Below are 21,873 nucleotides of genomic sequence, written 5' to 3'. Positions count from 1 at the left end.
ACAAGTGATTTAAGAGTGAAAATAATTATCAGGCTGTTAGTTGGAAAATTGCTTTTGGCTTCTACAAAGGGAAGAAAATATCTGTACGAGGGCAGGCGGCTATAAATAAGTGGATCTTTCAGAGGAATTTGTGTCTGAAATGAATCTGAAGATGAACATAGAGAAACTGAGTTTAGTTTTATGGGAATTTTATGTTTCAGAATCATTTTTTCTTCATATTTCTGATATGAAATTGGCATAAATTAAAAAAAAACAACAAAACACTGCAATGACACGACATATGCTGCTGCTATCGCTGCGTGTTGTAATTAAGTGTGGGCTTGGATGATAATCTAATTAAAATATACTGCAGTGCCACAATATGATGTATTACAAAAATGTAAAATTGGCACAACTTGTTTTATTTGACTCAGAAAAGTAACACTTATTCCTGTGTTTGTCTAAAATAATCTAAGACTTTGATCAGTGGCGTTTAGGCTTCATTCTCCTTGAAATACAATACGAATGGGAGAAGGACGAGAGCCATAAACAGACCCCAGAAAACATCGTTTTTGCTCTGGTTGATTTAAACCCTGAAAAAAGCTGGTTGGGTCTAAATTACCCTGTCTCTTATTGAATATCTTGGTATGAAGTCCAATAAATAAATAAACAGCATATATATTTCCTTTCTACTATATATAAATTGGCTGTCCATACATGTTCATGTCTAATTAAAATTCATTTTAATTAGAATCTAAATTAATTTTCTCTGTCTCTATTTTTTGTTCATGCACACAATCTTGGATTTTTATTCTGGACAAATGTTGGGTTGCTTTTCACCAGGTTTTGTGAATTTCTTTCTAATTAGCGTAAAAATTACATTTAAAGTACTTTTATACCACTGCGTCTCGATACGGTAAACCTCACACACCCATTAATGACATCATTAGGCGTGACGATAATTCAAGCCTTTGGTTGCTCCCTAAATACAAACCCAGAAAAATCACCATAACAAAAAAAAAAAAAAAGCCAACCTGTTTCCTTTCCACAGTGAACTCTTTGTTACGATGGATTCTGTTCTCCGGTGCAACACTGGCTGCTGCTTATCTAACTCTGACTTGTATACATGTGAATGGATTGTGTCTGTTTTCCAGCAGCCTAAGGATATAGTTTGTTCACTTAAGCGTGCCGCAGCAGTCAATGACGGGCTTTTGATGTAACTTCTCCCTTTTGCTACACCCCACAAGCTGTTTGCTACGGTTCATTAGCTTTTTGTTGAGCTGACTGCTAACACTGGATATTGTTGCAGGCTGTTCACTCCACTCGTTTCCAAGAGCTGCCCACCAGCAGATCACAACTACAGAAAGAGGGGCGCTATCCAAAAAACAGAAGGAAGGAGAGAGAAAAAAAAGGGTCATGTCTGCCAGCTGAGCAACAAATCATCTTTGATTTGCTGATTGATTATTTTTGCGAAACAGCGGAAAATCTGTGTAAAGATAATGAGCAATCTGCTCGTACAACAGAACTCCACAGCACTACGTGGAACCGAATTCATAAAACCAAAGTTTGTTTTGTATTTTATGTGGAATAATAATGCGATAGATTACTGAGCACTGTTTATATCATAGCCTAACAGGATCCTGGATCTCAAGGATAATGTTTATCTTCTAAGACTTTCTGAAACCAGCAGCTTAGATATTTATTTGCATTTTGTTCACCAGTAAAAATATTGTTCCCATTAGGAATAAATAATATTGGCAAATAGTTCAAAGTGATCGAAAACAAAGAATTCTCTTCCTTATAGCTTGAATTTTAATTGAACCTGATTGTTTTGTTCACATCATGTTAAGTACGTCATATATAGCCCCATGACAAACTAATAAAGCTCCTTAAACGGTTCACATTTTTATAATATTACAGCCACAAACTTCAGTCTGATTCAGTTAAAAAAAAACGTTGTTGATCCCAAAATCCATGCATTTTATGTGACGTAGTCCAGCATATTTGACATGAATGGAAAGTGATGTATGGTTTAGTGAAACCATGTATTTGTGACGTCGTCACTAAATAATGCAACAGAAATCACAGGATGAAAACAGGATGAAAACACATTTTCTTCACTCCTCAAATGCTACATGGAGCCTTGCTGTTTAAGTAACTTCTGATCAAACATCAGACTAATGAACTGTTTGAAGCATTTCTTTCTTTAATCCCTTTAGTATCTGTATTTGAACATGTTTTATATGCAATGCTTTTATTTTGCTTTGTGGTTTTCTTTCTGTCTGCACATTGACGTTCTGTGAAGGACTTCAGTTTGTACCAGATGTTGTTTAACATCTGGGACATTATCACAGTTGTCAGGTCGGGTAATCTACTGCAGGTCAAGACATCAGAGTGAACATGTTGGCTTAAAGTAAGAATTAACATAGTGATGAAAGTGCTTTTTCTACTGGCAGATTATTTCACTTCTAACATGGAGAAAAGGTTTTATGAATGAAGCAAATCTGTGGGTGGAACCAGGACTTCTTTAAATCGATATTAAGAATTTTTGAGTTGGAAAAGCTTCGATTTCTTGCTGCTTATTTTGCCAGTTTTGTCTGATTTTAAGTGTACTGAGATATTTGCACTAAAAACTTGACAAAAAATACTTGGTAACATTTAGTCATTTTGCAGTGTGGCTAGAGTGAGACACAGGATGTTAACAAAGGGAGCAATAACTTTTTCACACAGGGTTTAGATTTTTTTTTTTTGTTGATTTAGGGTTTTTTTTCAAAATTACTTTTTGTGTTCACTTGTGTTGTCTTCGGCTAATATTTAAATCACTTTGATGAAACTAAACATCCAAAAAAATAAAAAAATTCAAGAAAGAAGATCAGGTTAAGGGAAACACATTTTCACTCAGCTGTAAGTCAATAACGTTTTATTAGCAATATATTGTATATATCTGGTGACGTAGGTGATAGCAATAGTGTGTTTCAGCAAGAAGAAGATGCTTATTAGAAATTTGAACAAAAAACCCCAGTAAATTTACAAAGAAAGGACAAACAACCAAGAGATGAGGCCAGGAGGGCATTAATCAGAGAGGTAACCAACAGCCTAAAAGCTGCCCCAAAGGAGCCGCCAAGCTCCACAGCAGCTATTGAGTGTCTGTACTTAGCAGCACTTTAAGCTCCACACTTTAGAAAGATGGGCTTTCTGTGAGTGTCTGGGTAGAAGAAAAATAAGAAAAAAAGGGGGGGGGTCATCTAGAAGATTCATGTAAAAGATGATATTCTGCTTAAATAAGGTGCTGGAGCAAAACAAAAACACCCCACAGGGGTTAGCATGATTCCACACAATCAGCGCTAACTTCCTGCTATCTCTCCACTTTCAGTTCCCTGTTTACCTAGCCAAAATAAAATTAGTACTTTCCACTGACTGGAAGTTTCAGGAGTCACTCCTAACTGTAAATAAAAAGTTGTAAAAGGAGCGAAAGAAGTCGTTTCAAATAAGTTACCATTAGCTATGAAAGTGGACTCGACAGACCCACAGTCCAGTCATACTCACTTTCTCTCTATTTTTCTTATAAAAAGGAATAATGCATTGGGTCTGTGAAATAGTTTCAAAATTGGTTTTCTGCCCGAAAGTTTGAGAATGGCCACCTCACTTTTCCACAAACTGATAAAAAGTGTCTGAACTGAATAAAAGTGTGAAAAGAAACAAAAAAGAAAGTAAATTCATGATGCTCAGCAAGCGCATGCTTCAAAGAGAAATTGGTTTTTATTAAACTGGATAAGCCGCATCGCTTTATGAGGAGCATTGTGCTCGTTTCAGGAAGAAAACAGTTTTTTAACCCAGTGAGAACTATTAGTGACGAGGTCCTTCAGATTATCTCCAGTAACTTGTAAAATAGTTCCAGGACAAGAATATGGCCTCTGAATGTCAACGTGTCAACTTTCACAGTTTTGAGCTGTCCATGGAAATACGTTTACTTTTGTTTAATCTCGCTAACAACTTTAAATCCACAAGTACTTCAAAATCACTTTGCATAAAAGCATAAATATCAGTGGAATTTTATATTGGATGATGCAGATGAGCTTGGACTGAGAAAACATGCTTGTTTACAGATGTAATTTATTTCACAGGGACAGACAGCTCAGGGAAATAGTGGGCATGAAGACATTCTAAGAAGTCGTGGCTCATAGTCTGGAAATTACGGTAGAAACCTTCCTGACCCCGGTGGTAGGGGCTCTAAGGTCGTTATCCAATGACCTTCTTTGTTTCTGACTTACAGAATGTTTAAAGCTGACATTAAATTTGAAAATGTGACCAGGTAGTTATGTGTTATAACTGTACCTAAACAGTACATGTTGACAGTATCTAAACACTTTTGCGTTTCAGTTGTTTAATTGTAATTTCATTCTAATTTTTTTTGTTCCTGTATCCGTCATTGTCACTTTATTCGCTAAAGTTGTTAGCTTGTCGGTAGTTGAAAACAGGAAGTGTTCTTCTGGTGACAAAAGGCCGACTTTGTAACTGTCTTTATGTGTCTCTGAAAGTTCAGGTCAGAGTTTATCGCTACACACAGATTTAAGATCTGTTCTCTAGTTTCTGCCTTTAGTTACTGAAACAAAGCGAAAGAGATTCCTCTCTATTACATCCAGTCAAAGTAAAATAATTCAGTTCAACTGACTTTAAGGCTGAAATAATTCAGACAGAGTGACTCCATTCATCCATCTTTCCTGTTTGAACAACAAGCAGATGCAGAACCTGTGATAATGTGGGGCACGGATAGAACAGCCCAGTTGTCCCAAGAGTCTTGATGCTCAGGTTTTCAACCGATTCTTAAAGGAACCAGGACTTGCTGAGTTTCTACATTTCCAGCTCACCTAGCAACTGACTTCGAGTCTAAGAAATCATTTATAAAGAACACAGACATCAATCTGTGGACTCTCAGAGTTTTGGGTTTCTTCTGTCTCTGTGCACCTGGTGCTGGTTTCAAAACACTGTGAGAATAAATAAAAGCCTTTAACTGGAAGCTGCAGGTATTCTGACAAATCTTCTCTGGGCAAAACAAAGATAAATGTTTAGCTTTTTAATGAAACTTTCTGATTCATAATTATCAAATGAGCTAATTTTGTATTTGGGTGTCTGTAGTTCTGATGCAGAAAACAATGAGCTGCAGGCAACCTGCAGTAAAATAAATAAATAAATAAATAAATAAATAAATAAATAAATAAATAAATAAATAAATAAATAAATAAATATAAATAATGAGGTTCAGGTGAAGCGCATGATCATTCAACACAATATTCAATTTATACCTGCAAATTTATGAGTTGCAATTTCCAACAAGGCTTGTGATGTGATGCACTTCAGTGCCATTCTTATTATATAATTTAATAATTATAATTTCTAGCTGTTGTTCACACCTGGGTTTGTCTTGTCTGGTTTCTTCTGGTCTAGAATTATGGCACATGTCTGACGTCGGTGATGTAAATATCTGATAAGATGCTACCTGACCGTTCTGACTGCAGCAAATATCCAATTTAGTACCACATGTATTTATTTATTAAATTATTTATTTAATTTTTGTGGCGTGAAAAGATTGGATTGGGTCGTTCAGGTTGGTGTGGAAAAAGTCAGATGGGCAAAAAAGCAAAAATCTGCACTACATTCTAGTGCTAATATCTTGAATACACTTGAAATAAGACAAAACTAACTTCTATGTAACGTTTCACAATAATATAGAAGCTTGTTTGAAGTAAATAAATCATTAATGTTGACGAAAACGTACTGCTATAAGAAAAATATGTCTCACCAAGGCAGGAACTGGCTTTCACATCCACTTCCGACAAAATCTGTCTGTATTATTCTTAGCATATGTTTGCAAAATTTTAAAAACAAAATCATTCGTTTGCACAACTGTAAATGCCTCTAGTGTGCTGCTATAATCGCTTTAAGCTGAATCTTTAAACGTTAGAGCACCAGTATAGTTTGCTGGCGTCTCCATCTTTTAGACGAAGTGGGGGAAAAAAAACAAAAAACAACAATTCTCTCCCTGGAATGGAAAACAAAAACTGACAGGAGGCAGCAACTGTTTAACAGGAAACAAAACGTGTGCTCAGGCAGCAGAGCACGGACACTGGCAGGCACCGAGAAACACATATCTGACCTGGCAGCAGACACAAACACACACAAGAAGAACAGTTGGACGGATCAATATGGCTGCTCGGAATAAGAGGCATGGGCTTTTAAGACAGATTGCGCTCCTAAATGGATGTCTGCTCAGATCCCTCCCACTGTTAGTGAGCTTAGCTGGAATCAAAGCCAGGAGTTTTCCTCCCATTACTTCCAACAGTTGTGTTAAATATTTACCACTAATCCTTCGCCGTCCAAGCGTACTTGGAGGAAAAACTTTGCCGTGTCTGCTATTTGCGAACGATAAATGGAACTCGCCGACGTGCAACGCGTCCCGACTGGAACCCTGTGAGCGCTCCTCTCCTGTCCCTACAAGCCGACCCAATCGAAGGCCCTCTGACCGTCTTCCCTCGTTTTTCTCTGTGATGTCACAAAAAAAAAAAAAAACACAAACAACGCTCACAGAATGGAGAAAAAAAAATAGTGCACAGAATAAAAAAAATTAAAAACCTGCAAAGTTAACACAGGATGTATTGCAAAGGTTTTAATGAGTCTGCTCTTAATTAGTGCCAGGGGAAATCGATGACTCCCCCAAATGCTTGTCATTAACAAACGAGCAGACAGCCAACCCGTGGGACCTGTGCTGAATAACTGCTTCCACTGTCACGTGTAGCTACCCACAACCGCAAGACCCACGCGATCACACGTGTGTATATACCTGCTCTTTTGTTTTTTTGGCAGAGTAAGAGAGTTAACTATTGGGAGCGACTGCAGGTGAGAAGGGAATACTTAAAGTATCCGAGGCATTTAGAGGCACGTTTCACCTTGACATGTTGTTTCAAAGAATTAAAAATAAATAGCGCCTTTCTGCTTTAATTTACCCTCAACCAAAAAGAATAATGGATGCTTTGTTTCTAACGTGTGTCCCGAGCTATTTTTAGATCCACTTACTATTAATTAGGAATGAAGAATTGCTCCACTGTCGCTTTAAATTTGAAGTGGTGGGATATTAACGACGCTGAGGTTTGCCGATCCGTCGCACGTTCCAGTGACTTGGTAAATGTTTTTCGCTGGCCTTCATTAAAGTTTAGAGAATAGAGCTTTAATATTTACTGAGTGACGCCAACATTGTCATCCTTACAATAATGTGTTTTTAATGAGTGGATGGAATGAATTATGGATGGCTTTGGAGAAACTCGGCAGCTCAAGAGTTGGAAAATTATTTGAGATACTGCACAGAAAAAACAAAAAACATAGCCTATCCGTAGATACAACACCTTGCTGAAGAAGGCTAATCACTTTGTAAAGTATGGTGGCCCAGAAGGTTCAACAAAACGCTTAAGCCACAGAATAACAACAAAAGGCACAGCACAGCAACAAACGTAGCAACAACGCAAAAATAAAACCCACAACAGAATTTCTGCTAAAGTGAAATCGATGCTAAAAAGTGATTTATGCAAAAGCAGACTTTATGCTCAAACAGAATTAGTTAAAATGAACATATGCTAAAATGGAATTTATGTTATTGAGTTGTATCTAAAATCTATAGTCATGATAGGGGTTACATCTCTCTTTTCGGTTGTATCGTAACACAATATTTAGTAAAACTTGTTTACGGACTCTCGTCTGCTATCAGAGAGCTGCTCAGTGCAGAGGATCGTAATTGTGAGTTTAATCACGGGGAGCGACAGAAACACGATCGTTGAGTTTTGTAACGAAATGACCGTGAATTAGCAGCGCTGCTAGCAGCTTGTTTCTCTGAAGAACTGACAGTAATAAAGAGACAAGCAGAGAAGCTGGTCAGAGATCTGAGCTTCAGGTTTGTGCCGACAGTATAAAACATCAGAACTACATAATATTAGCTTGGTGTGATGTGAATTTTATTTTTCCTTTGAATTTAAAAACTAATAAAGTTCATGATCTGAGTCTTGGGCCAGCAAAATGTATTTACAAGACAAAATAAAATATCTGGATTCACTTCCTCACAAAACAGCTGGGCCTTCTTTCATCAGCATTCTCTAAAACACAGAAGTCCAAATCAGACATGATGGATTTCACCACTGCCCGGTTTAATACACTGTTATTCTTCGTGCTCTGCGGGTAGTCCCATAAAAGTTGCTGTTTGATGCATCAGTAAAGCCTCTCCTGTACAAAAAGCCACTGGTCATACTGTTACAATAAAGAGCTGTGGGGAATATATAAAACAAAGAAGTAACACAGGAGCAAAGGTTTTGCTCTGCTAGACAGAAAGACGAGTGGTGGAACAAAAACATTTTTTAACATCTCCTGCACTCTGGATCTGCTCTCCATGAATTACTTGATATTTTATATAGTTTAGGTTAAATGTTTTACTAATATACTTCTAAACTAATATCAGCCATTTTTATTCCTATGTATTAATAAGAATGTATTATATGTATTCTTCCCTAACCCCATTGTACATTGCTTAGCCTGAGATGAGGCTCTAGCAATCAAAAATGACTTTTTCTTTTTTATTATTGCAAGACTTCCCAGTACTTAAAAAAGGACCTGGACACAGTTCTTTACCAAAATATTCCAACCCCATGAAAGTTTTAGTGGTTTTAACATTTTCTTATGTTAAAAACACTAAAACCTCTGAAGAAGACACTGAGCGCGAATTCCTTCTTCTGGAAATGTAAATACAAATGGAGCAGCGTATGATTTTAGCGGTTGTAGGATTTTTTTGGTTGTCTTTGATATAAGACTACAAATCATTTCTCCCGCTAGCATTAGACTCACTTTTTTTTTTTTTGGTTGTATTTACCCAGAATGCCCTGCGCTGTTCCTCTTCCTGCTTTTGGAGTGGTCTCTGGTCAGCTTGACGTTCACATGGGCATTTGAACCGCACCTGAGTTCACTTAACTGAATCGAGACCAAGGTTTGGTTAAGTGAACTGCGTTACCTTATTTGGTACGCTTTCACACCTTCCCACACCAACTGGACTGTCTAGGGAAACAAACTGGAGTTGGATTAAGTCGAACTAAACAGGCTGGTGTGAATGTGACTTCATAGACACCTTTACATTGGTCTGTTACACAAAATCCCAACAAACTACATACACATTTCTAAACTATAATGCAACAAAATGGTAAAAAGTTTATGGGGCGCTAACATTGTGCAACCCATCAGGCACAACAACAGCAATCGATTCTTGTGATCCACATGGCTAAAAGCTCTTGAGAAGGTGAAATCCAGCTATTAACTTTTTTATTTTACTTTAAGTATATGAAACCAGGAAAGAAAAGTGCATTATGTCATATGGGAGCTTTAAAGATTAAAGCTGACTGTCGCCTCCTTCGACATTACAGTAGGCACTCTCATGCTCACAGACAGCATAATTTATTTTCTTTGGGATCTGTCAGCGTCGGGCGCAGGCGGGGTGCGGCCTTCGTTGCCGATGGCTTTGATGCGCCGTGTGCTTGATTGGAACACACAAGGTTTAAAAGTGGGGACAGGCCCCTTTGACTTTGATGGATTTCTGGGTAATATTAGTCAGCGAGCGTGTATCCCCTCTAAGCTGTGGTGGAACCGATCGAGGTTGACCAAATAATCTGCCAATTCCCTCTGTAGAAATGCAGAGGCGGCAAAAAAAAAAAAAAAAAAAAAAAAAACCTCTAAGACTCTCAAGCCCTCATCCCCGAGAGCTGGATCAGCAGTTGTGTCAAAAAAAGAAAAAAAAAACTCCTGTTAAGCGCAGCTGGGTTTCAACTTTAGAGAAAGTGGTGGGAGGACGCGCAATTTCATGGTTTCACTTTTAATTCATGTTTAATCACACAATCATTTACGGCGTCACACAGCGAATGCTGATGGAGTGTGACAGTATCATTAAAAGAATCGTGATCAAATGTCACAGCGTTGCTATTGTTATGCAGCCTGAAATTAGCTGTCACTTCATTCCCCTTACAGCTCTTATTTATTCCTCAGGTAAAGAAGTCAACATGTGGGGAATGTTTGGAAGTCGGTCCCCTAAAACTCCCACAGCTCGTCCATTCAACTCATTTCATAAAGCTTCGGGCTTCCAAGTCCCATAAATGCTAGAATAAGATTGTGCCTCTTTTTTCTTTTTTTTTTTTTTTAGGGGGATATAGTCAGTATGGTTTCTGAAGTCGAGGTCTCCCCAGGTCACATGAGAGCAGGACATGAAAGCTGATAGCCGAGCCTCAACTTCACAAATAAGCTGTCTCCACTTCAAACGAGTGGCAAAGCTGCCCCACATTTCTTCTCTTTTCACTCCCAACAGCCAACGCTGCTAATGGCCGCCGGCTCCCTCCACCTTCCCTCTCCACCTTCCCTCTCCACCTGGCAACAGGAAAGCACCACCGTGACAGCGCAGCGCCGACAGCGCAGCACCGACTGCTCGCACCGGGTATTGTGTACGTCCACTCTGCACCTTGGGTCACTATTGCTGTGCTAACTGCTGGGAAGTTTCATACAGTTACAGGAACAAGGTGGTGGATGATCATGTTTAAGCTTATCTGCTGACTGAGAATCATAACCAACCACTATCAGAACATTTATAGAAAAAAATACATTTTATGGAAGGTCTGTTTTTGTTTGTTGTTTTTTTTGGGGGGGGCAGGGGGTTCTAAGTTAAAGCTCACATACAAACATATTGACTCCAGAAGACATTTAGTCTGAACAGTTCAAGTTCTTCAGTTCTTCATTCATTCATTCATTCATATCTTTATTCCACACACAGAAAGGTCCATAGTAAAATGATAAAACAAACAAAATTAGAAAAAGATAAAACTAAACATGACACATAATATTATTCCCTTAGTCACAAATAAATGATGACGCCTGTTGTATAAAGAACAACGTTTTAAAAAGTTGTATAGGACAAAACTTTTCTCTTGTCCACATGTGCCAAATCCGGCCCACTATAGCTTTTTATATTTACACGACCCATTACACACTAGAGTGCCACATAAACAGAACCTTCAAATGAACAGTTGTGTGCTAAATATTATGTTATTGATCAAATCCAAGCACTTTAATCTGCATACAGCCTGCTATACTGAAGACAAGACTAGATAAACTGATACAATCTTGGCCCCAAGCCTGCCGCCGGATTTTAAATTCTGGTCCCAAAATCAGAGTTTTAATCCCAAATTAGCCGCCTTAAAGTTAGTGGCTGTAATCACACAACAGTGCCTGTAAAGTGCAAAACGTCTCAGTTTGACTTGCACACTCTAGGCTAATATTAGGTCCTAAACTTTCTGCAGGTAGCATCTACTTCTCTGCTATCTGTGGTAGCCATGTTACTCCTCTAGCAGTAATGAGAACAGATTTAATGAGTCTACAATTTTCCAATGAAATTTATCTCACCACTGGGCAGTTTAAGAAAGACCACATATTTCTTTTTACTGGCTATCTGCTTTAGCTGTACTGTCCTCCATGCAGACCCAGTTCTCCTCCTCAAACCCGGTTTAGATGATGGCTTCTCAGGGGTTTTTGGGATTCTTTCCATGTTCTCCTTGCATCACAAACTTATAGTCTGCTTTAGTTTCTTCTTTCCATAAAACATTATCCCTGTGGCTATAAGCTGTGCTGTAGACTGCAGCTCACCACTGAAAGTTTTTGTGAATATTATTATTTTTTGTTTGTTTTTTGTGTCGTTTTTGTGGAGACAGGCATCTATCTGCTCTGATCTGTGGAACCTGACCTGGTTAGAGCGAGCGACGTTCTGAAGTCACCGCTCTGAGGAGCATCGAGATCTGAAGCTCGGTGCTTGTTGTTTTTTGTTTGTTTGTTTACTTTCAAATTCACAAAACAGAGTTAAGATTTGAACCAAGAGTTTCAGATGCATCTCAGTAAATTGAATTCAAAAAGGGAAAATTAAGTTTTCAAATGTTAGCCTTTGGTTTAAGACTTGGCTCATAAAAAAGCTATTCAGCTTCTGAAGAAATGGAGATATTACACAGCATCTCTGATGTGTATCTACTGTACATTATGTACACTAAACACCTGGTCAGTGTTCCTTTGGCATAGAAAGATGCTGATGTAGCACAGATGCTGTGATCATTAAAGCAGGTACTTTTGGTACTTTTGATCATTTGGACAGGTAAGCGTAGTGAACTATTATCAGTGGATGACATGGTTTCCTTTATCATCACTGTTTCTTTCCAGTTGACTACCAAATTTTGAGCCAGCTTTTAAAATGTTGCAAAAAAGAAAATGTGACTTTTTCCATGTCTTGGTTTGGATTCTAAGATCTGTATATAAAAATATGTATGATTTTTATATATATTTCATCACATTTTATTTTATTCCCACAGTTCTTATGTTTTTTGCAGCAGTGTACTCCACAGGGCTGCTGGATTTGTCTTTGATCTTTCTTTCTTATCAAAATTTTTCCATTTCCTGCTAGCTGTGCTAGTTTGCGGAGCAAAGCAGCGTGATAAATTTGATCGGCAGCCAATCAGAAAATGAGCATCAGACATGACAAAAATCCATTATTTTGACTTATTTTTTTAAATGATTGAATGACGGAAGCAAAAATAATGATGAAAAATTACAAATTTAAACTTTCTTGTGATCTTCCCCCCAACTTCCTGAGGCCCCCCTCTGACGGCCCTCATTTTGAAAATGTTGACTATTACTTGATGGTCGAAATAGTTGGTGTCCAGAATGGGTGGGGTCAGCAGAAAGATCTTGTCCACTTGACTGGTAGTTGATGGTGGTTCAGGATAAGCTGAAGTCCACAGAAACCAGAATCTGGCGTACCACTCTGTGTGGTGGAGGCGGTGCAGGACGGAGTGGAACCCGTCTAACATTTATCAGACATTTTTTTTCCAAACAAACCTTTTCCTAGATTCCTTCAGGTCTCTTTGACATGTTTTTAAAGCTGATGTTTCAGATGAACCTGCTGTTCTGTTCTGGTGGCGTGGCGTACGATCAGCTGATAGCAGCTGGCGCTCGGCGCTCCTCCCCTCAGTAACCATCAAGTCGGAGCTGATCAGGGTTTGTAAACACAGTTCATGCATTTTTCTCTGCCCATTCCCATTAATATGGTGCTTATGTCTGCCTGTCTGCCAACTGAGTCATCTTCACTAACTCCTCCGCTCCTCCACCACAACTTCTCCATCTCGGTCTTGTGCTGCAGGCCCCTCCCCCTTCCTCCACAGTCCTCCCCCACCTTGCTGCCAATTTGACTGGAACAGCAAGTGCAGGCTGGGCAGGCTTCCAAGAGGCTTTCCAACGCAGCTGAATATTCATCTTCATTAGAAGTATCACCACCCCCGCTCCGTCCAGGGCTTGGTCTTTTTAACAAGGAGCAAGCGCTCTAAATGGAGGAATGGGAGGGTTGAGAGTCATATGGTTTTGATGGGAGTTGAAGACATTTTGGATTTTTTTGTTGTTTTTTTCCCGTTTTCTGTTTTTTCTTAACTTGATGCTGTGTGGGAAGTCTCTTTTCCCCCCACCCTCCCCACTCTTTTCTGTTCTACTTTTGACACATAAGGCAAAGGGCTTGGGTAAAAATGACTGCAAATAGTTCTGGAGCTGGTGCCATTTGTCATCGCCTGTTCAACATGTACAAGAGGGAAGAAAGTGAAACAGCCAGAAGTGACAAAAATCCCCCCTAAAACTTTTCCATAGAAATTCCTCCCACCCCCTACAGAGACGACGTCCAATTCTTCTACATCTGAAATCAGTTCTGCATGAGAAACAGAAACTGAGCTTGATTTTCATAACAGCCCAAACTGTTTTGGCTTTTTTTTTAAACTGATTGAAGAAGACTTGAATTTCTCAGTGTTGTTTAAATTGATGTTAAACATCCACCTTTCTAAAAATAATGGACTCAGTCAAAGTTATGTTTGCACTAAAGTCATCACCAGGATTTTTGCCAAAAGATCCTTTAGGCAAAAAAATATATAAATAAATAAACTTTTGGAAAAACTGACTTAGTCCATTATATTACAGAGGTGACAATAAGTGAAAATACTATGATAAAACATATAGGATGTCATTAGATGTCCCAAGTGACTTTGATCAGAACTACAGCAGAAATGATGAATTTTAGGTTGTTTTCTTGGGAGTTTTAAATTACACCCAGTTTAATTGGCAAAGATTCATGAAGGAGATTTTGTCCCAAATACGACTCCAATTGTCAGAAATTTGAGCAAACCTCTAAAATGTTGCATAAGTAAAATGATGTTAATAAAGGAAAAAGCAAAATTGAGGTAAAGATTTAATACATCAGAACTTATTCAGGAAATGTGTTCCCATCGCCGCTTCAGCACGTTACCTCAGTTTGGGACAAGGCTAAAATCATCTAAAAACCTTTTTTTAGGTGAAACTGAGAAAGTTGTTTTGATTTTTGATGCTTCCATCAACAGTTTCTGATGCAATATTTCTAAAACAAAAACAAACAAAAAAAACAAAAAGGTTGGCTGTGACTTTGAGCTGATTCATGTTTTGTTTGTTTTACTGGACTCATAAACATATAGTATAGCATGAAAAGTATTACTATTGATTACCTTCAGCCAATACTTTTTTTGGCATGTCTTTGTATTTCACTCCATTTAAGACTCCTCTCAGTGAAGCCCTGTTCAGAAGTCATCTAATTAGTAAATAGTCCATTGGTGTGTATTTTAAAGTGCATTGACTGCGATGAGGACACAGAGGTCCTCATGTACTTACTGACTTACATGTTGGTGTTTTGGCGGTGACGATTCATCTCAGTATAGATGCAGGTGTTTTGTAGATGGCTCAGAGGTTTGTTAGAAAACAATTTATTGTTTAATCCATCATGTGAAATTGGACAGAGTTTGGCACAGCTGCAAACTTACCAAGGCCTGGCCATCCACCCAACCTGACGGGCCAACAAAGGAGAACATTAATCAGAGCAGCAGCCAAGAGGTCCATGGTAGTGCTTAACAAAGTATTGATTCCGGTTTAAAGTGGAACCTTCTAAAATGTAACTACAAAGGAGACGAGGCATTACACAAGAGCTAAGTACCCAGAAGTGAAGCTCTCATGCAAACACACTTTTAAACCGTGGAAATGAGTTAAATATGTTTTTATGTAAAACGCACAGGCAGCAACTAAAGCCCAGTGTTAATAGTGTAGCATATTACTGTAAAAACCTTTCCAGAGTGCATACAAAGACAAATATTTGCATGGTCACCCTTCATATACGATCCGCTTCATATTTCCCATTAGCCTCTTGAGTTTCAGGAGGATGGCCATTTCTCCACACGGCTGCTGTCGTTGAGGCTTTTAAACCTGTTACAGCTATAAAATGTTAGCCTCTTCATGACTTGAATGAACTTGACATCAAATGTTTTTATTATGTCATCCTATTCATACAAATTTAATGTCATAATATGTTGCAAAATCAGATACCAAAAGTTGAAACTGGGGACTTTGCTGTTTGCGAATCCATCAATTGGAAGGAGAAGTGACAGTAACTGAGAAACGGTTTTCTGAATGGTTAGCTTTAGCTTCTGCTAATTCAGTTAGGCATTAAAGAAACACCTACATCTTCATTCATCTGCCATCAAAGTCTTAAACGTTGGTTGACTTTAAGGGAGCCTCAATGTTATTACAGAACTCCAGGATCTCATTGTTCAAAGTAAGTTTTTCACATAAACCAGGTCCAGACTTTTTAAAACATTGCAGTATTTGCATTTTTTTTTACAGAGCAGAAAATGTGCAAAACGTATTGAACGACAGAAGTGTTGACATAAGGTGTTTTGTCACTGAGCTAGCAGGCAAAAGCAGCTGAGAAGGATCAGAATCAGAATTCAGAGCGTGGCAGATCTGAGGTCTCGCCGTGGACCTGAGGGCAGAGATCTTCCCGGAGCAGAACAGGCCCCACGCAGCCTCCCCGGATCGGGCCAAGTTCTCAGCTATTGCAGTATGTGTAGAGACTCTGCCCTTCTGTCTGATCAAATCCAGAACCTCTGGAAGACACAAAGCATCACACTCCAGATATTTTCTGCCAATTACATCATTTACTTCTCCAAGTGTTGAATATAAAATTTTGACTTTTTTTTTTCTTTCTTTTTTGTTGTTCCCAGATGGCTGCAGGAAGCATATCTGGTTTATGGCAAAAAATAAAAAATAAAAGCATATATTGAGAAAAAGACTAAACAATGAAGTGCCGTGAAAAGAGAATTTTTGCCCCCTTACATATTTTCTTTTTATTATTTTTGCTTTCTTTTTGTTTACACTGAAATGTTTGTAAAAGATAACCTGAACAAATATAAAAATGCAGTTTTAGAGCATAGAACCAAACCAACCTGGTCCTATGTGAAAAAGTAATTACACCTTAAATGTAATAACTGGTTTCTGTGACTGGCCTGTCAGTTTTTTTTGGGGGTTTTTTTCAACGTTGCTTTGGAGGAATTTTGGTCGACTCTTTGCTGAATTGTTTTAATTCAGCCACGCCGGACGGATATTGAGCATGGATGGTCTGGTCCCTTCACCAGATGTTGATATTTATCATTTATTTGATCTAGAACACGACAAAAACAGAAAAAAATGCACAAGGTGGCAAATACCTTTTCACACCACTTCATAGCTTTACTTTGGGTTTCTTGTACCGGCCTGGCAGTCATGCAGATTGGTAGTGTAAGCTTTGTGTTTGATGAACACAGTACTAATTCACCCCCCTTGTTGATACTCTTTACCACAGTTAGAAAATAATTATGTGAAATGATTGAGATAATTTTGCTCCTAATGGTGTCTATATTATTATTTTTGTATTTTTAATATTCTTTTTAAAAGGAAAGAAGGAGCACAGCTTCTCTTGTCTTGACAAGGAAATTATTTGCTTGAAGTGAAAGTTACTCAAGAGCTTTGAAGACCTGTGGCAGAAATTAGAATATTTACGGCTTTTGCAATCACTTGCCAAAAAAGATCAGCGTTTGTTGTTCCCAATTTTCTTCTGACGGAGACTTTGCCTCCTCAAAGGGAATTTTCTCCTCCTCAGTGAGCAGCCGTTTTCTATAAAAGTATGATAGAAATTGTCTGTGACAACCGCCACTCAAACTGAGCGGCCCATAACGACAAGAGAGCCAAGAACAGGCTTAACACTATTTATAAATCTCTGAAATGGCAGGGTTTGCAGGAAAGTGTGAAGCAATAAGGGATGGAGGGTAGGAGGTGGTGTTTTCTTTTCTCTCTCTCTCTCTCTCTCTCTCCTTTTTTTCACCCCCAAAGCTTCTTATGACCTTAGTTTTCCTGGAGTCTAAACATAGCCCCCTCTTCACGTACAATGGAGCCATCCAATTCAGTGCATCCCCATAACAAGCGTGCATTTTAATCGGCGCCACTCCGGCAGGACTACTGTTTGTGTTTAATGGGAGGAAAAAGAAAAAAATATATATATATTAGAAATTGTTTTCCCTTCTGCCTCCGTCTGTAACGTACAGCTTCCGATATAGTGCTTATCATCTATGTCAGCGTTATTTATTTATTTATTTTTACATTTTTGCTTCTTTTCTCTGCGGAGGATGTTCATTAATTTTCCAAAGGAAATGTTCTTAATCCCAAAAATAGTTTCAAGTCTTGACTCTAAGGCTCCTTACTTTTTCCAAGAGCACAGCAAGCATTCAGTCCTACAACATCCAGTTCTGAGAAGTCCCATAGGATTAGCCAGATTATTGAATCACAGCTTTAGATAATACCATCAGTTACACTTTACTTCTGAGAACAGATGCAAAAAAAAGAAAAAAAAAAAGAAAAAAAAGGGAGAGAGGAGGGGTGTGTGCGTGTGTGTGGTGGTGGGGCAATATGGCAATGTTGAGAATGCGCTAATGATAGCAGCAGACTTTTCCTCCAAATAAGCAGATGCGATGAAGTTTGAACAGCTGTCAGACGTGATGAGCGTGACACAAGCGCCTGCAGTGGAAACTGGGGGACTTTTCTTATAATATAGCAGCCTACACAGAAAGAGAACACGTCGGATGACAAATCACTCTATCTGTGAAACACCTGGCTCTTCTCTTACACAGAGGGCTCAGGCTGCAGAGGATACCTAATTTAATCACCTGCAGCACAAACAGGTGAAGCAGCTCAGAGAGGGGAAAAAAAAACCCAAAGAAGAAGACAACCAATCAGTCAGAGAACATCATTGTGTAAACTATATGTCCTAAAATAATCAGAATTATCTCTGACCATTTAAAAATAATTTTCTGAAAGCATTTCAGTCACTTTTTAAAATATTCTGAGTATGTGTGTGATTGCGTATGTCCTTTAAGGGTCACCAGCATCATTTTTTTTAAAGAGAAGTGTCCATGCTTAAGTAAAAAAAAAAAAAAAGAAAGAGGTTTGAATACCGGAAAATTACATTTAGGTGACGTGACCTTCTAGGATCAGTTGTGAGATTATTATTAGTGATCCACAGAGGGCACGCTGTCCAGAGGAGGAACTCCTTCTTTAAGAAATAGCTCAGCTTGTATCCCCTGTGCCTTTCAAACTATGTTAATATGCGACTGTTCTGCGGCTGTAATTTATCTTCAGTGGCAACTGGAGTACAGGCAGTGCTAACACATGAAAGTCAGAACAAATTTGGATGCATTAAAAAATAATGTCACGAATCAGTTTTATTTCAGAAATCAACATCAGGGATGTGAAGGAGTATAGAATACTTATACTCCAAAAACAGCCAAGGCATTTTCATTTAACATATTTTTTGGATTGGCTTTGTAGTAACCGTATTTATATCTAATTTATTATGATTTGATTTATTTGTGTGTGTATATATATATATATATATATATATATATATATATATATATATATATATATATATATATATATATGTATGTGTGTGTGTGTGTGTGTATAGCTGCTCTGTAAATATAGGAATTTAAAACAATTAAAAAGCATTTAGATTTCACCGTATTAGAATTCCTTCTGTTATGTTGCTAAGCAGACAAAGAGTGTTGACTGTTTTTGTTTGTTTTTTTTGATGGTTTTTGGGATCATAGTTTATGACAAATTTTGCCTAAGGTAGGGACAACCAATCAGAGGTCAGTCTTTATGCTTCATGGGAATGTTAGCAAAGTTGACAGAGAAGCAGCTAGCTCCTGCGTTTAGAGACGTTAGCTACGTATACAAGTTTAGCTGAAAACTTATCTGAAAACTCTTAACAGTAGGGCCATGTTTAAATGAAGCCTAATGTTTTGAAACCAGGTCAAAGAGAGCAACGTTTTGTCGAGGTGTGAATCTGCAGAACAGACAACAAACAACAACCCTAACAACAAAGACAATGGCAGCTAGCATGCTGCTTTGTTTGTTACTTAACCTGTTCAGCTTAACACAGCTTCTAATAAGAAACATGTGTTACATGGGCATTCAGTTCATCAGAGATGGGTTTGTTTTTTAAATGAGGTGGGAAAAATATTCAAAAATATTCATCTGCCATTCAAGTTTGGAAACTCTAATCTCAGTTCAAAACCGCCATTTTTAATAAAAAAATGCAGCTTTCATAAAACAAAGATATTTTTACAGATTTGATCGTCCCAGTGCTATTTCTTACACTTCTAACACCTTTGCCTTCTTACATTGCAAAAAAAAATAATAATAATAAAAATAAAAATCTACATGCACTGCTTAATACCAGAAGGAAATTTAAAAAAATTGTCGGATCCCGACTGTGATGTTAGAATGCTGGTTTTATTTAAAACTTCAAAGACAAAAGCAAACTACGGATGTGAAAATGGAACCGTTTATTTGTTTGCCAGAGATCCTGTTAAATTGGCAATTTATTTTTGCATGCTGTGAGGGACAACACAGAATTTCAACAACACTTCACATGACACTGCAGATCTTTTCAGAATCAAAGCTTTTAGCTCCATGATGGCTTTGACTAAAATTCACAGCTTTGAAATGAAATATGAAAATATTTTATGAATACACAGTTAATTAACCATGACCTGGGCTTTGACTGACCTAATGGTTTCTGTTAGGAAAAGTAACCACATGGACTGAGTGAAGAGCAGTCAACATCAATAGTAGTCATTATGTGTGGAATATGATTTTAAAAAGTAAAAGTTTTTCTGAAATTACCTTGTTGACTGAGTACAATTAAGTACTTAATGACCCTCATTAAAAATATTCTCTCCTGCTAAATTATTTGTGTGTAAACTGGACTTCCAATCATTTTTGCTAAAAAGTTTATTGTTTAATTTGGGATACATTCAGCGTTAACAACTGGTCACAAGTTGTAACCATAGATTTTACGTGCGAAACACTCATTTAAGTAAATGTACTGTAAACTGGTTGGTTTTGTATAAATTAAAATAAAATATTGTCACACAAACGTCGACATCTTGTTCATGCTGCGATGCATCCTGGACAGAAGACGCATGCTAGGTGTTACAGCGCTAGCTCCGTATAGCCAGAACGGTCATTTTTGAATTTTTAACACAATAAATAGCATGCAACTTTTTCAATTTGAACAGTAACTCACTGAAATCAAAGGCAATACAGAAATGACGAGGAGAAATGAAAATGAGGAGGATGAATAGGAGCAAATCAGATGAAAAAGCTTTGAATTTCTCTGCTGCTGCTGCTTGAAAGTGCCAACCAGAAAGGAAAGTTTATACTGTGAACACCTCCAGTTTCTTACTCAAGTTGTTTAAGGTGAGCATTGGAATCAAAACATCTTTTTGAGTTCTGTTAAAATGGTGTGTTACAAAGACTTTAATTGTCTTCAAAATTCTTTTAGCTTCACATTAGCTCCTGCTGAAGGTGTTAGCGCTAGCTAAAATCATAACAGTACGTCACAAGACGATTGTTTGTTGTATTTTCTGTATCCCATGAAAACTTTCAGACAGTTTGACTCAATCCAGACGTTTTATGGTTCTGCTCTCTTCAACCTCCATCACCTTAACTTCTACTATTTTTGTTTATAGGCATAAGTCCACTGTAACCTACCATCACAATACATCCCTGCCATGTATTGTGACGGTAAAAATGGGCAGGCTCTGTAGGTGGAAAACATAAGAAAATACAATTTTTTTAAGTAAGCACGAGTCTTAACATTTTAAAAACAGCAACTATTCGGTTAAAAGGAATATTACAGCATAGTTCTGAATCCCTTTATGAATCAGTTTTATAGACTGAACTGTGTTCATGTCCTTATGCTGCAAACTGTTGGCTTTCCTGGAGAATGTCACCATGTGTGGGTAGATAGAAATGTTGAATCTTTTAATGAACTTTCCTTTAGTTATTAAACAATCTAAATGTAAAATGATAATACTAATAATGTGATTTTTATTGTTAGTAACTACCAGACTTGGCTCATACAATGCTCTTACCAGCACAGACAGTTCATTTTTCACTTGAGTAATTCCCACACACTCTTCAAGCTGTTCATTACATATCCAAATCCAACCAAAAGAGGAAATATCAAGTAAACAACTCTGGTTTTATTTATTTTTCAGACTTTCTGCCAGCTGTTTTGCAAAAAGAAAAAAAAAGAAAAAATCCCACAAACTGGGATACTTGCCCAGCACCAGACTGCATCCCAATCACATTAATGCCTTGTTAGTGGCTGCTTAAGAATCACACAATTTGTTTTAATGGGGCCTGAATATTGAACTCTCAGGTAGACACAAACAGGGCTGTAAAAGAATAATTAAGCCCAGGGAAGACTTCCTCCTAAAATATTAATGGGGTATAAAGTTAAAGTGTAATAGCACTGCTAGTGTTCAGCATCCATTTTCCAATTTACATGTTTTACTCATGAGAACCTACCTAAAACTTCCTGCTCCAGTTTCTGTATTTAGATAAGTA

General features: G+C 37.8%; 1 protein-coding gene across 1 annotated transcript in view; it reads left to right on the top strand.

Moving 5' to 3' along the window:
• The window catches only part of cdh8 (cadherin 8), a 374,224-nt gene that overhangs the window by 178,029 nt on the left and 174,322 nt on the right, over nt 1–21,873 (top strand). Inside the window, exon 9 of the mRNA XM_044135659.1 lies at nt 10,361–10,493. The gene's annotated coding sequence lies outside the window, so the exon portion shown is untranslated. The remainder of the gene's footprint in view (nt 1–10,360; nt 10,494–21,873) is intronic.

Source organism: Gambusia affinis, linkage group LG02, assembly GCF_019740435.1.
Source record: "Gambusia affinis linkage group LG02, SWU_Gaff_1.0, whole genome shotgun sequence".
NCBI lineage: Eukaryota > Metazoa > Chordata > Actinopteri > Cyprinodontiformes > Poeciliidae > Gambusia > Gambusia affinis.
The sequence above is the reverse complement of the archived record's forward strand: the minus strand, read 5'-3'. Positions and strand labels throughout refer to the sequence as shown.